The sequence below is a fragment of the Terrapene carolina genome, unplaced genomic scaffold, assembly GCF_002925995.2.
Source record: "Terrapene carolina triunguis isolate 2854851 unplaced genomic scaffold, T_m_triunguis-2.0 Scaffold51373, whole genome shotgun sequence".
NCBI lineage: Eukaryota > Metazoa > Chordata > Testudines > Emydidae > Terrapene > Terrapene triunguis.
In genome coordinates, this window is record NW_020715724.1 from 14,595 (window position 1) to 27,108 (window position 12,514).

The following is a 12,514-nucleotide window of genomic DNA, read 5'->3' on the forward strand; positions in this document are numbered from 1 at the left end:
TCCCCTGGTCCGTCAGATACTACTTTCGCACCTTTTTTCAGACCAGATGCCATAGCTAGCACTGGGATCATGGAGCCCGCTCAGATCACCGCGGCAATTATGAGCACTATGAACACCACGCGCATTGTCCTGGAGTACATGCAGAGCCAGGACATGCCAAAGCAAAACCAGGACCAGGCGAGGAGGAGAAGGAGGCGATTGCAGCGCGGCGACGAGAGTGATGAGGAAATGGACATGGACCTAGACCTCTCACAAGGCACAGGCCCCAGCAATGTGGAAATCATGGTGTTAATGGGGCAGGTTCATGCTGTGGAACGCCGATTCTGGGCCCGGGAAACAAGCACAGACTGGTGGGACCGCATCGTGCTGCAGGTGTGGGACGATTCCCAGTGGCTGCGAAACTTTCGCATGCGTAAGGGCACTTTCATGGAACTTTGTGACTTGCTTTCCCCTGCCCTGAAGCGCCAGAATACCAAGATGAGAGCAGCCCTCACAGTGGAGAAGCGAGTGGCGATAGCCCTGTGGAAGCTTGCAACGCCAGACAGCTACCGGTCAGTCGGGAATCAATTTGGAGTGGGCAAATCTACTGTGGGGGCTGCTGTGATCCAAGTTGCCAGGGCAATGAGAGACCTGGTGATATCAAGGGTAGTGTAACCCTTCTGCCCATCTAGTTGGCAGCAACAAGGGCCGGGTTCTGTATCTAGGGGTTCCGTTTCAATAACACAATGCAAAACCGGCTCGAGCCCCCACCCAGTGACCTGGGACAATTACACACCACCCCCCTGGGCGCCTCTAAGAGGCAATACTTCCCCTCTCGCAAGCACGGAGTCTGAGTGTAGCAGAAAATGTTTAATAACATGAGGTAAACGACATCAGCATAAAATTGGAAAAACACCACAAACAGGATTCATAACACAAACCATGAGCAAAACCCACCCCAGCAAATGGGGCTGTGTCCTTTCCCTTTGGTTCTTGAATCCAGCAACCCAAAAATCACCGAGTCCCCAAAGTCCAACACCCCCAAAGTCTCTTGGGTCCAGCAACCACCCAAAGTCCCAAAAGTCCAACAACCCCCAAAGTCTCTGTCCCTGGTCAGTGCAGCCCCAGAGTAAAAGGGGGGGGGGCACGCAGGGTGTTAAGGGGCACCTTACGTGATCCGAGGCTGGCCAGCCGTCTGTTTCTCCGTGGGGGTTCCGCCACAGCCTTCACCACAAGTCGGTCCACTTTCCTGCCACCCCACAAACTGCTCCGCTCTACAAGCTGCTCCGCTCTGCTCCGCTCCGCTCAACGACCTGTGAGCCGTTCCAGCCGTCCCCGCAAACAGCTCCGCTCGCCGTTCCTTGGACCACTCCAACCGGCCCCGCAAGGCTCCACACCGCTCGCTGCTCCTCCAGTCGTCCCCACAAATTGCTCCGCCAGCTGCTGAGCAATATAGCTTCAGGCTCCCCCACTAGTTAACACAGCACTCAGTGATTTCAGCTCTTAATAACAGCAGCTCTTTTGTGATTTCAGCTCTTAGCAATTTCAGCTCATAGTATATAGTAGGGGAGCCCCAGTGCTGGTGCACCATTGGCCCAAAGTGAATTCAGCTCAGCAGCCTGTAACTAGACTCCTAAGGGAATCAAAGTTAGCTCTGACATTCAACAGTGGAGAGAGGAGGTGGTGCAATTGGTGCTTCAAACCCTCAGCAGGGGCCCATACCATCAGGTACAAATACCTGTCCCCATCCTCTCTCAATTCACTGGGTTTTGTAACCCATGCCCCTTGACAAGCAAATGCTACTTAGGTAATGGTGACGGATTCACTCAGTCCTTCTGTCATACAACAGTTCCACTGGCCTTGATTCACAGAATCAGGGTAACAAAACTTTATTCTTCCTGCCCCAATAACAGAGAAACTGGGGATCCCACACCAGCCAAAGTAACCACTTTCGGTTGCTGTGGGCTCATGCTAGGCGTGTGGGTGTGCCTATGCAAACAAGATCCGCCCCTGGAGTTCTTTTCCACACTTGCCATAATTCGCCACCAGATGTCAGGGTAGAGCTCATCCTGACTCTGCTTACAGTAGTGACTCTGGGAAACGTGCAAGCCATAGTGGATGGCTTTGCTGCAATGGGATTCCCAAACTGTGGTGGGGCGATAGACGGAACCCATATCCCTATCTTGGCACCGGAGCACCAAGCCACCGAGTACATAAACCGCAAGGGGTACTTTTCAGTGCTGCTGCAAGCCCTGGTGGATCACAAGGGACGTTTCACCGACATCAACGTGGGCTCGCCGGGAAGGGTACATGATGCTCGCGTCTTCAGGCAGTCTGCTCTGTTTAGAAAGCTGGAGGAAGGGACTTTCTTCCCGGACCAGAAAATAACTGTTGGGGATGTTGAAATGCCTATCGTGATCCTTGGGGTCCCAGCCTACCCCTTAATGCCATGGCTCATGAAGCCGTACACAGGCAGCCTGGACAGTAGTCAGGACCTGTTCAACTACAGGCTGAGCAAGTGCCGAATGGTGGTGGAATGTGCATTTGGGCGTTTAAAAGTGCGCTGGCGCAGCTTACTGACTCGCTCAGACCTTAGCGAAAAGAATATCCCCATTGTTATTGCTGCTTGCTGTGCGCTCCACAATATCTGTGAGAGTAAGGGGGAGACATTTATGGCGGGGTGGGAGGTAGAGGCAAATTGCCTGGCCGCTGATTACGCGCAGCCAGACACCAGGGCGGTTAGAGCAGCACAGCATGGCGCTGTGCACATCAGAGAAGCTTTGAAAACCAGTTTTGTGACTGGCCAGGCTACGGAGTGAAACTTCTGTTTGTTTCTCCTTGATGAACCCTCCGCCCCTCCCCCCCCACCCGGTTAACTCTACTTCCCTGTAAACCAACCACCCCACCCTCCCCTACCCTCCCCCCTTCAAGCACCAGTTGCAGAGGCAATAAAGTCATTGTTACTTCACATTCATGCATTCTTTATTAATTCATCACACAACTAGGGGGATAATTGGAAAGGTAGCCCGGGATGGGTGTGGGAGGAGGGAAGGAAAAGGACACACTCCAATTTAAAACTTTAAAACTTATTGCTATGGAAATCATCTAGGGTGGAGTGAGTGGGTGGCCGAAGGCCCCCCCACCGTGTTCTTGGGCGTCTGGGTGAGGAGGCAATGGGACTTGGGGAGGATGGCTGTTGGTTACACAGGGGCTGTAGCGGCGGTCTCTGCTCCTGCTACCTTTCCTGCAGCTCAACCATACGCTGTAGCATTGGGGAGGAGGGCTGTTGGTTACACAGGGGCTGTAGCGGCGGTCTGTGCTCCTGCTGCCTTTCCTGCAGCTCAACCATACGCTGTAGCATATCAGTTTGATGCTCCAGCAGACGGAGCATGGACTCTTGCTTTCTGTGTGCAAGCTGACGCCACCTCTCATCTTCAGCCCGCAACTTCCTCTGTTCCTCCCGCGATTCAGCCCGCCACCTCTCCTCCTCAGCCCGCGATTCAGCCCGCCACCTCTCCTCTCGCTCATATTGGGCTTTTCGATAATCAGTCATTGACTGCCTCCACGCATTCTGCTGTGCTCTGTCAGCGTGGGAGGCAGTCTGTAGTTCTGTAAACATTTCGTCACGTGTCCTTCGCTTACGTTTTCGAATATTCACTAGCCTCTGCGAAGGAGTAAGATTTGCAGCTGGTGGATGAGAAGGGAGAGGTGGTTAAAAAAGATACATTTTAGAGAACAATGTGTACACTCTTTCACGTTACATTTTGCTGTTCACACTACACAGCAGATGTGCTTTTGTTACAAGGTCGCATTTTTCCTCTTATATGAAGGGCCTGCCTGTTTGGTGTGAGAGATCACTCACGCAGTGCCAGGTCACAGATTTCAGCTTGCAGGCAGCCATGGTAAGACACAGTCTTTTGGCTTTTTTAACCTTCTTAACATGTGGGGATGGTTTCAAAGAGTACTGCTATCATTAACCATACCAAGGACCCGTTGGGTTGGCCATTTAAAATGGGTTTGCAATGTAAAAGGAGGGGCTGCGGTTTCAGGGTTAACATGCAGCACAAACCCAACTAATTCCCCTCCCCCCCACACCCAATTCTCTGGGATGATCACTTCACCCCTCCCCCCACCGCGTGGCTAACAGCGGGGAATATTTCTGTTCAGCAGACCAGGAAGGGGCACCTCTGAATGTCCCCTTAATAAAATTGCCCCATTTCAACCAGGTGACCGTGAATGATATCACTCTCCTGAGGATAACAAAGAGCGATAAGGAATGGATGTTGTCTGCATGCCAGCAAACACCGGGACCATACGCTGCCATGCTTTGTTATGCAATGATTCCAGACTACGTGCTACTGGCCTGGCGTGGTAAAGTGTCCTACCATGGCGGATGGGATAAGGCAGCCCTCCCCAGAAACCTTTTGCAAAGGCTTTGGGAGTACATGAAGGAGAGCTTTCTGGAGATGTCCCTGGAGGATTTCCGCTCCATCCCCATACACGTTAACAGACTTTTCCAGTAGCTGTACTGGCCGCGATTGCCAGGGCAAATTAATCATTAATCATTAAACACGCTTGCTTTTAAACCATGTGTAATATTTACAAAGGTACACTCACCAGAGGTCCCTTGTGTGCCCCCAGGGTCTTGGGTGAGTTCGGGGGTTACTGGTTCCAGGTCCATGGTGATAAACATATCCTGGCTGTTGGGGAAACTGGTTTCTCCGCTTCCTTGCTGCTGTGAGCTATTTACATTATCTTCATGCTCATCTTCCTCGTCCCCAGAACCCGCTTCCCTGTGTCTTTCTCCAGTGAGGGACTCATAGCACATAGTTGGGGTAGTGGTGGCTGCACCCCCTAGAATGGCATGCAGCTCCGCGTAGAAGCGGCATGTTTGCGGCTCAGCCCCGGACCCTCTGTTTGCCTCTCTGGCTTTGTGGTAGGCTTGCCTTAGCTCCTTAATTTTCACGCGGCACTGCTGTGTGTCCCTGTTATGGCCTCTGTCCTTCATGGCCTTGGAGACCTTTTCTAATATTTTGCCATTTCGTTTACTGCTTCGGAGTTCGGCCAGCACTGATTCATCTCCCCATATGGCGAGCAGATCCCGAACCTCCCGTTCTGTCCATGCTGGAGCTCTTTTGCGATCCTGGGACTCCATCACGGTTACCTGTGCTGATGAGCTCTGCATGGTCACCCAGGAGCCGCAAACAGGGCTGCTAACAGGGGAGTTTAAGTGGGAGTTTACAGGGGGAGGTGGAAGGGGAGGCAGGAGGGTGTGCTTTGTGTTCCCAGGAGCAGCAGGCAGAGACCACAGCAGCCATGAGCCAAGCAGCAGGGGACACTATGCAGATGATTGCATGCAGCAGCTGTGGTATGTACATGGTCCTCGCCGGGGAGCCTGAACAAAGGTATGTGTGCATGAAATGCCGCCTAATAGACCTGCTAGAGGAAAAGATTAGAGGGCTCCAGATGCAGGTAGATACTATGGTGGAGTTTAGAAGGGGATTCGAGCAGCTAATGGAGCAGAAGCAGGGTGTGGCAGAAGGCGAATGCTCAGGGGTGCAGGTGGAAGCACAGGCAATGGTCTGTGAGGGGGGAAGGTCAGGGGCAGAGCAAGATCAGTGGAAGCATGTGACTGTGAGGAGCAGGCCAAGGAAAAGGAGGGCTAGTGAGGGGGGAATAGAACTCAGGAACAGGTTTGAGTGTTTGGATAACGAGGAAGAGAGGCAGCAGGTGGTAACTGATGGTGGGAGGCAGAGGAAGAAGAGAAGAGCGGCTAGGGTCCGATAGAGAGAGGGCAGGAGTTGATGGAGACAGCACCTATACCAGGCCTCAATAGGATAGAGGATGGCACTAGGGGGACTATAAGGGAAAATAGAGAGACACAAGAGGTACGACTACAGGGGACAGGGGATAGATTTGTACAGAGTACTGTCACCAGGCAAAGGCAGGTTTATGTGATTGGAGACTCCTTGCTGAGGAGGTTGGACAGGCCTGTGACCAGAGCAGACCCTGAAAACAGAAGGGTGTGCTGTCTGCCTGGCGCTAAGATAAGGGATGTGGACCTGCGGTTGAAAAGGATCCTAAAAGGAGCGGGTAAGAACCCTTTGATCATACTTCACGTAGGAACGAATGACACGGCTAGGTTCTCGCTAGAGAGAATTAAGGGAGATTATGCCAGGCTGGGGAAGACGCTTAAGGAAGTGGAGGCTCAGATTATCTTTAGTGGGATTCTGCCTGTTCCAAGAGAAGGACAGCAAAGGGCTGACAGAATTATGAGGATAAATAGCTGGCTAAGGGAGTGGTGCTATAAGGAGGGCTTTGGGATGTATGGCCACTGGGAGGCTTTCGGGGACAGACAGCTGTTCTCGCGGGATGGACTTCACCTGAGTAGGGAAGGGAATAGACTTCTGGGAGGGAGGCTGGCTCATCTCATCAAAAGGGCTTTAAACTAGGAACTTGGGGGAGACGGTTGGGAGATGTTCAGTTAATCTCCACGCCAGATTCCAACACTGAAAAGGAGTGTGAGGAGATAAGCACAGACATAGGTAGGGGTAGGGAATTGGACATAAGAAAGAGGGGGCGGATGGACAGCATGGGGTCCGTTCCAAATTGCATAACTAATGGGAGAAAGGATAGACAGCATACGGTAAGATGTTTATACACCAATGCGAGAAGCCTAGGTAACAAAATGGAGGAATTGGAGCTCCTGGTCCAAGAAATGAAACCTGATATCGTAGGAATAACCGAAACGTGGTGGAACGGTAATCATGACTGGAGTACAGGTATGGAAGGGTATGTGCTGTTTAGGAATGACCGGAAAAAAGGTAAAGGTGGGGGAGTGGCGTTATATGTCAATAATGAGATAAAATGTAAAGAAATAATAAGTGATGGGATGGATAAGACAGAGTCTGTATGGGCAATAATTACACTGCATAAAAGAACTACTAGAGCCTCCCCCGAGATAGTGCTTGGGGTGTGCTATAGACCGCCGGGATCTAGCCTGGAGGCGGACAAAGAACTACTTAACGTTTTTAGGGAAGTAAAAACTGATAAGAACTGTGTCATCATGGGGGATTTTAACTTCCCAGATATAGATTGGGTAACAAATGCTAGTAACAATAATAGGGCTCAGATGTTCTTAGACGTGCTAGCAGATGAATTCCTTCATCAAGTAGTAAGTGAACCGACGAGGGGGGATGCCATTTTAGATTTAGTGCTGGTGAGTAGTGAGGACCTCGTTGAAGAAATGGTTGTAGGGGACAACCTTGGCTCGAGTGACCATGAGCTAATTCAGTTTAAACTTAATGGAAGGATTAACAGAAATGATACTGTGACTAAGGTTTACAATTTCAAAAAGGCCAACTTTAATAAATTAAGGCAACTACTTAGGGAAGTGGATTGGGCTAACATACTTAGGGATCTAAAGGCAGATGACGCCTGGGATTATTTCAAGCAGAAGTTGCATGAGATGTCTGAGGCCTGTATCCCGAGAAAGGGAAAACGATTAGTGGGCAGGAGATTTAGACCTAGCTGGATGAGCGGGAGTCTCAAAGGGGCGATTAAGAAAAAACAGAAAGCGTACAGAGAATGGAAGAAGGGAGGGATCAGCAAGGAAACCTACCTTAGTGAGTTTAGAGCATGTAGGGATGCGGTGAGAAAGGCCAAAAGCCGTGTAGAGTTGGACCTTGCGAGGGGAATTAAATCCAATAGTAAGAGGTTTTATAGCCATATAAATAGGAAGAAAACAAAGAAAGAGGAAGTGGGACCGCTGAAGAATGTGGATGGAGTGGAAATCAAGAATAATCTAGGCATGGCACAATATCTAAATGAATATTTTGCTTCAGTCTTTAATAAGGCTAATGAAGGGATTAGGAATAGAGGGAGTAGGACAGAGGGGAATAGAGGAGGGGGGATAGACATTACAGTATCAGAGGTGGAAGCCAAACTTGACCAGCTAAACGGGACTAAATCGGGCGGACCGGATGATCTTCATCCTAGAATATTGAAGGAACTGGCGCGAGAAATTGCGAGCCCCTTGGCGACAATTTTTAATGAATCTGTAAACTCGGGGGTGGTACCGTTGGACTGGAAAATAGCTAATGTGGTTCCTATTTTCAAGAAGGGGAAAAAAAGTGACCCGGGTAACTACAGGCCTGTTAGTTTAACTTCTGTAGTATGTAAGGTCTTGGAAAAAATTTTGAAGGAGAAAGTAGTTAAGGACCTTGAGGTGAATGGCAATTGGGACAGATTACAACATGGGTTTACAAAAGGCAGGTCGTGCCAAACCAACCTGATCTCCTTCTTTGAGAAAGTAACAGACCTCCTAGATAAAGGAAATGCGGTGGATCTAATATACCTCGATTTTAGTAAAGCGTTTGATACGGTTCCGCATGAGGAATTATTGGTTAAATTGGATAAGATGGGGATCGATAGGAAAATCCAGAGGTGGATAAGGAACTGGTTAAAGGGGAGACTGCAGCGGGTAGTACTGAAAGGTGAACTGTCAGATTGGAGGGAGGTCACCAGTGGGGTTCCTCAAGGTTCGGTTCTGGGTCCGATTTTATTTAATCTATTCGTTACTGACCTCGGAACCGAATGTAGGAGTGGGCTGATAAAGTTTGCGGATGACACAAAGTTGGGAGGCATTGCCAACTCGGAGAAGGATCGGGATATTCTGCAGGGAGACTTGGATGACCTTGTAAATTGGAGTATTAGTAATAGGATGAGATTTAATAGTGAGAAGTGTAAGGTGATGCATTTAGGGATGACTAATAAGAATTTCAGTTATAAGCTAGGGACGCATAGGTTAGAAGTGACTGAGGAGGAGAAGGACCTCGGAGTCCTGGTTGATCGCAGGATGACTATGAGTCGGCAATGCGACGTGGCTGTGAAAAAAGCTAATGCGATCTTGGGATGCATAAGGCGAGGTATTTCTAGTAGAGACAAGGAGGTGCTGCTTCCGTTATACAAGGCGCTGGTGAGACCTCACTTGGAGTACTGTGTGCAGTTCTGGTCTCCTATGTTCAAAAGGGATGAACTGAAACTGGAACGGGTACAGAGAAGGGCAACTAGGATGATCCAAGGAATGGAAAACCTTTCCTATGAAAGGAGACTCGAGGAGCTTGGTTTGTTTAGCCTAACCAAAAGAAGGCTGAGGGGGGATATGATTGCTCTCTTTAAATATATCAAAGGGATAAATACCAGGGAGGGGGAGGAATTATTTCAGCTCAGTGCTAATGTGGACACGAGAACGAATGGATATAAACTGGCCGTGGGGAAATTTAGGCTTGAAATTAGACGAAGGTTTCTAACCGTCAGAGGGGTGAAATTTTGGAACAGCCTTCCGAGGGAAACGGTGGGGGCGAAAGACCTCTCTGGCTTCAAGATTAGGCTAGATAAGTTTATGGAGGGAATGGTTTGATGGGATTACGTGATTCTAATCAATTAGGCAATAACGGCCATCGCTGGTAAAATGAGGGTCTGGCTAGAGAATCTTGCCTGTATGCTCGGGGTTTTGCTGATCGCCATATTTGGGGTCGGGAAGGAATTTTCCTCCAGGGTAGATTGGCAGTGGCCCTGGAGGTTTTTCGCCTTCCTCCGCAGCATAGGGCAGGGGTCGCAAGCTGGAAGATTCTCTGCGACTTGAAGTCTTTAGATCACGATCTGGAGACTTCAACAGCAGAGCTAAGGGAAAGTGGGGGGGTCAGCTTTTGTGGCCTGCATCATGCGGGGGGTCAGACTAGATGACCATATTGGTCCCTTCTGACCTTAAAGTCTATGAGTCTATGAGTCTATGAGTCACCTGTGCTCTCCACGCTGAGCAAACAGGAAATGAATTTCAAACGTTCGCGGGGCTTTTCCTGTCTACCTGGCCAGTGCATCTGAGTTGAGAGTGCTGTCCAGAGCGGTCACAATGAAGCACTGTGGGATAGCTCCCGGAGGCCAATAACGTCGAATTCCGTCCACACTAACCCAATTCCGACCCCCTAAGGCCGATTTTATCACTAATCCCCTCGTCGGAGGTGGTGTAAAGAAACCGGTTTAAAGGGCCCTTTAAGTCGAAAGAAAGGGCTTCGTCGTGTGAACGTGTCAAGGCTTAATTCTATTTAACGCGGCTAAAGTCGACCTAAACTCGTAGTGTAGACCAGGCCTCAGAGAGGTGATTAAGGAAAAGCAGAAAGCCTACAAGGAGTGGAAGATGAGAGGGATTAGCAAGAAAAGTTGAGGTCAGAACATGTAGGGATAAAGTGAGAAAGGCCAAAAGCCATGTAGAGTTGGACCTTGCAAAGGGAATTAAAACCAGTAGTAAAAGGTTCTATAGCCATATAAATAAGAAGAAAACAAAGAAAGAAGAAGTGGGACCGCTAAACACTGAGGATGGAGTGGAGGTTAAGGATAATCTAGGCATGGCCCAATATCTAAACAAATACCTTGCCTCAGTCTTTAATGAAGCTAATGAGGCTAAGCTTAGGGATAATGGTAGGATGACAAATGGGAATGAGGATATGGAGGTAGATATTACCACATCCAAGGTAGAAGCCAAACTCAAACAGCTTAATGGGACTAAATTGGGGGGCCCAGATAATCTTCATCCAAAAATATTAAAGGAACTGGCACATGAAATTGCAAGCCCATTAGCAAGAATTTTTAATAAATCAGTTGTACCGTATGACTGGAGAATTGCTAACATAGTTCCTATTTTTAAGAAAGGGAAAAAAAGTGATCCGAGTAACTATAGGCCTGTTAGTTTGACATCTGTAGGTGTGTGTGTGAAGGGGAGGGGACGGGACATCACAGCTGCCCTGCCACATAGTCAGGGGTAAAGTATGGTGTGACGTTATTGATATAATCTGGGACCATATAGATCATTGTTGCAACTAAGGTCCTGTAGTGGCACCCAAATTTTGTATAAAGGGGGTCAAATGGGGTGTCTAAGACAAGGTTATGGTTTACTGGTTATGATTAGGCTGTCTATATGTGTGTATCAATTTTGTAGTTGAAGTTATGAATATTGGCTCTATACTGTCTGTATTTCAAACTTATGCTATGCTGCTGGGTGACATCCCAGACAAACTGGTGTTAGCTCTGCCTAGCCTGCTTGATGGCCCATTAAGGACCATCAGCTATACAATGGACCCATTGAGAGAAGGCAAATATGCCTTGAGACTCAGCAAAGTATGCAGGAACTTGCCCATGTGACTCCAGACTCCATTTTGCTGTAATTTTCCACAGTAAGGACAAAGAGGTGTTCTTACACCTGGAAAAGACTATATAAGGCTGATGCCTCATCTCCATCTTGTCTTCAATCCTGCTTCATCCCTCTGGAGGAACTTTGCTACAAGCTGAAGCTTTGAACAAAGGACTGAGGACCCATCCCAGTGGGGGATGTATTCCAGAGACTTGATTTGAACCTGCAGTTTATTCTATCGCTGCTGCAAGCCTGAACCAAGAACTTTGCCATTACTGTATGTAATTGATTCTACTTAACCAATTCTAGCTCTCATCTCTATCTTTTTCCTTTTATGAATAAACCTTTAGATTTTAGATTCTAAAGGATTGGCAACAGCGTGATTTGTGGATAAGATCTGAGTTGTATATTGACCTGGGTCTGGGGCTTGGTCCTTTGGGATCAGGAGAACCTTTTTCTTTTACTGGGGTCTTGGTTTTCATAACCATTTGTCCCCATAACGAGTGGCACTGGTGGTGATACTGGGAAACTGGAGTGTCTAAGGAGATTGCTTGTGAGACTTGCGGTTAGCCAGTGGGGTGAGACCGAAGTCCTCTTAGTCTGGCTGGTTTGGTTTGCCTTAGAGGTGGAAAAACCCCAGTCTTGGGCTGTAACTGCCCTCTTTGAGCAATTTGTCCTGAGTGGGCACTCTCAGTTGGGTTCCGCCAGAACCGCATTGTCACAGCAAGGTCTTGTAAAAAATTTTGAAGGAGAAAGTAGTTAGGACATTGAGGTCAATGGTAATTGGGTCAAAATACAACATGGTTTTACAAAAGGTAAATCATGCCAAACCAACCTGATCTCCTTCTTTGAGAAGGTAACAGATCTTTTAGACAAAGGAAACGCAGTGGATCTAATTTACCTCGATTTCATTAAGGCATTTCATACAGTCCCACATGGGGAATTATTAGCTAAATTGGAAAAGATGGGAATCAATATGAAAATTGAAAGGTGGATAAGGAACTGGTTAAAGGGGAGACTACAATGGGTCATAGTGAAAGGTGAACTGTCAGGCTGGAAGGAGGTTACTAGTGGAGTTCCTCAGGGATCGGTTTTGGGACCAAGCTTGTTTAATCTTTTTATTACTGACCTTGGCACAAAAAGTGGGAATGTGCTAATAAAGTTTGCGGATGACACAAAGCTGGGAGGTATTGCCAATACAGAGAAGGACCGGGATATCATACAGGAAGATCTGGATGACCTTGTAAACTGGAGTAATAGTAATAGGATGAAATTTAAAAGTGAAAAGTGCAAGGTCATGCATTTGGGGATTAATAACAAGAATTTTGGTTATAAATTGGGGACACA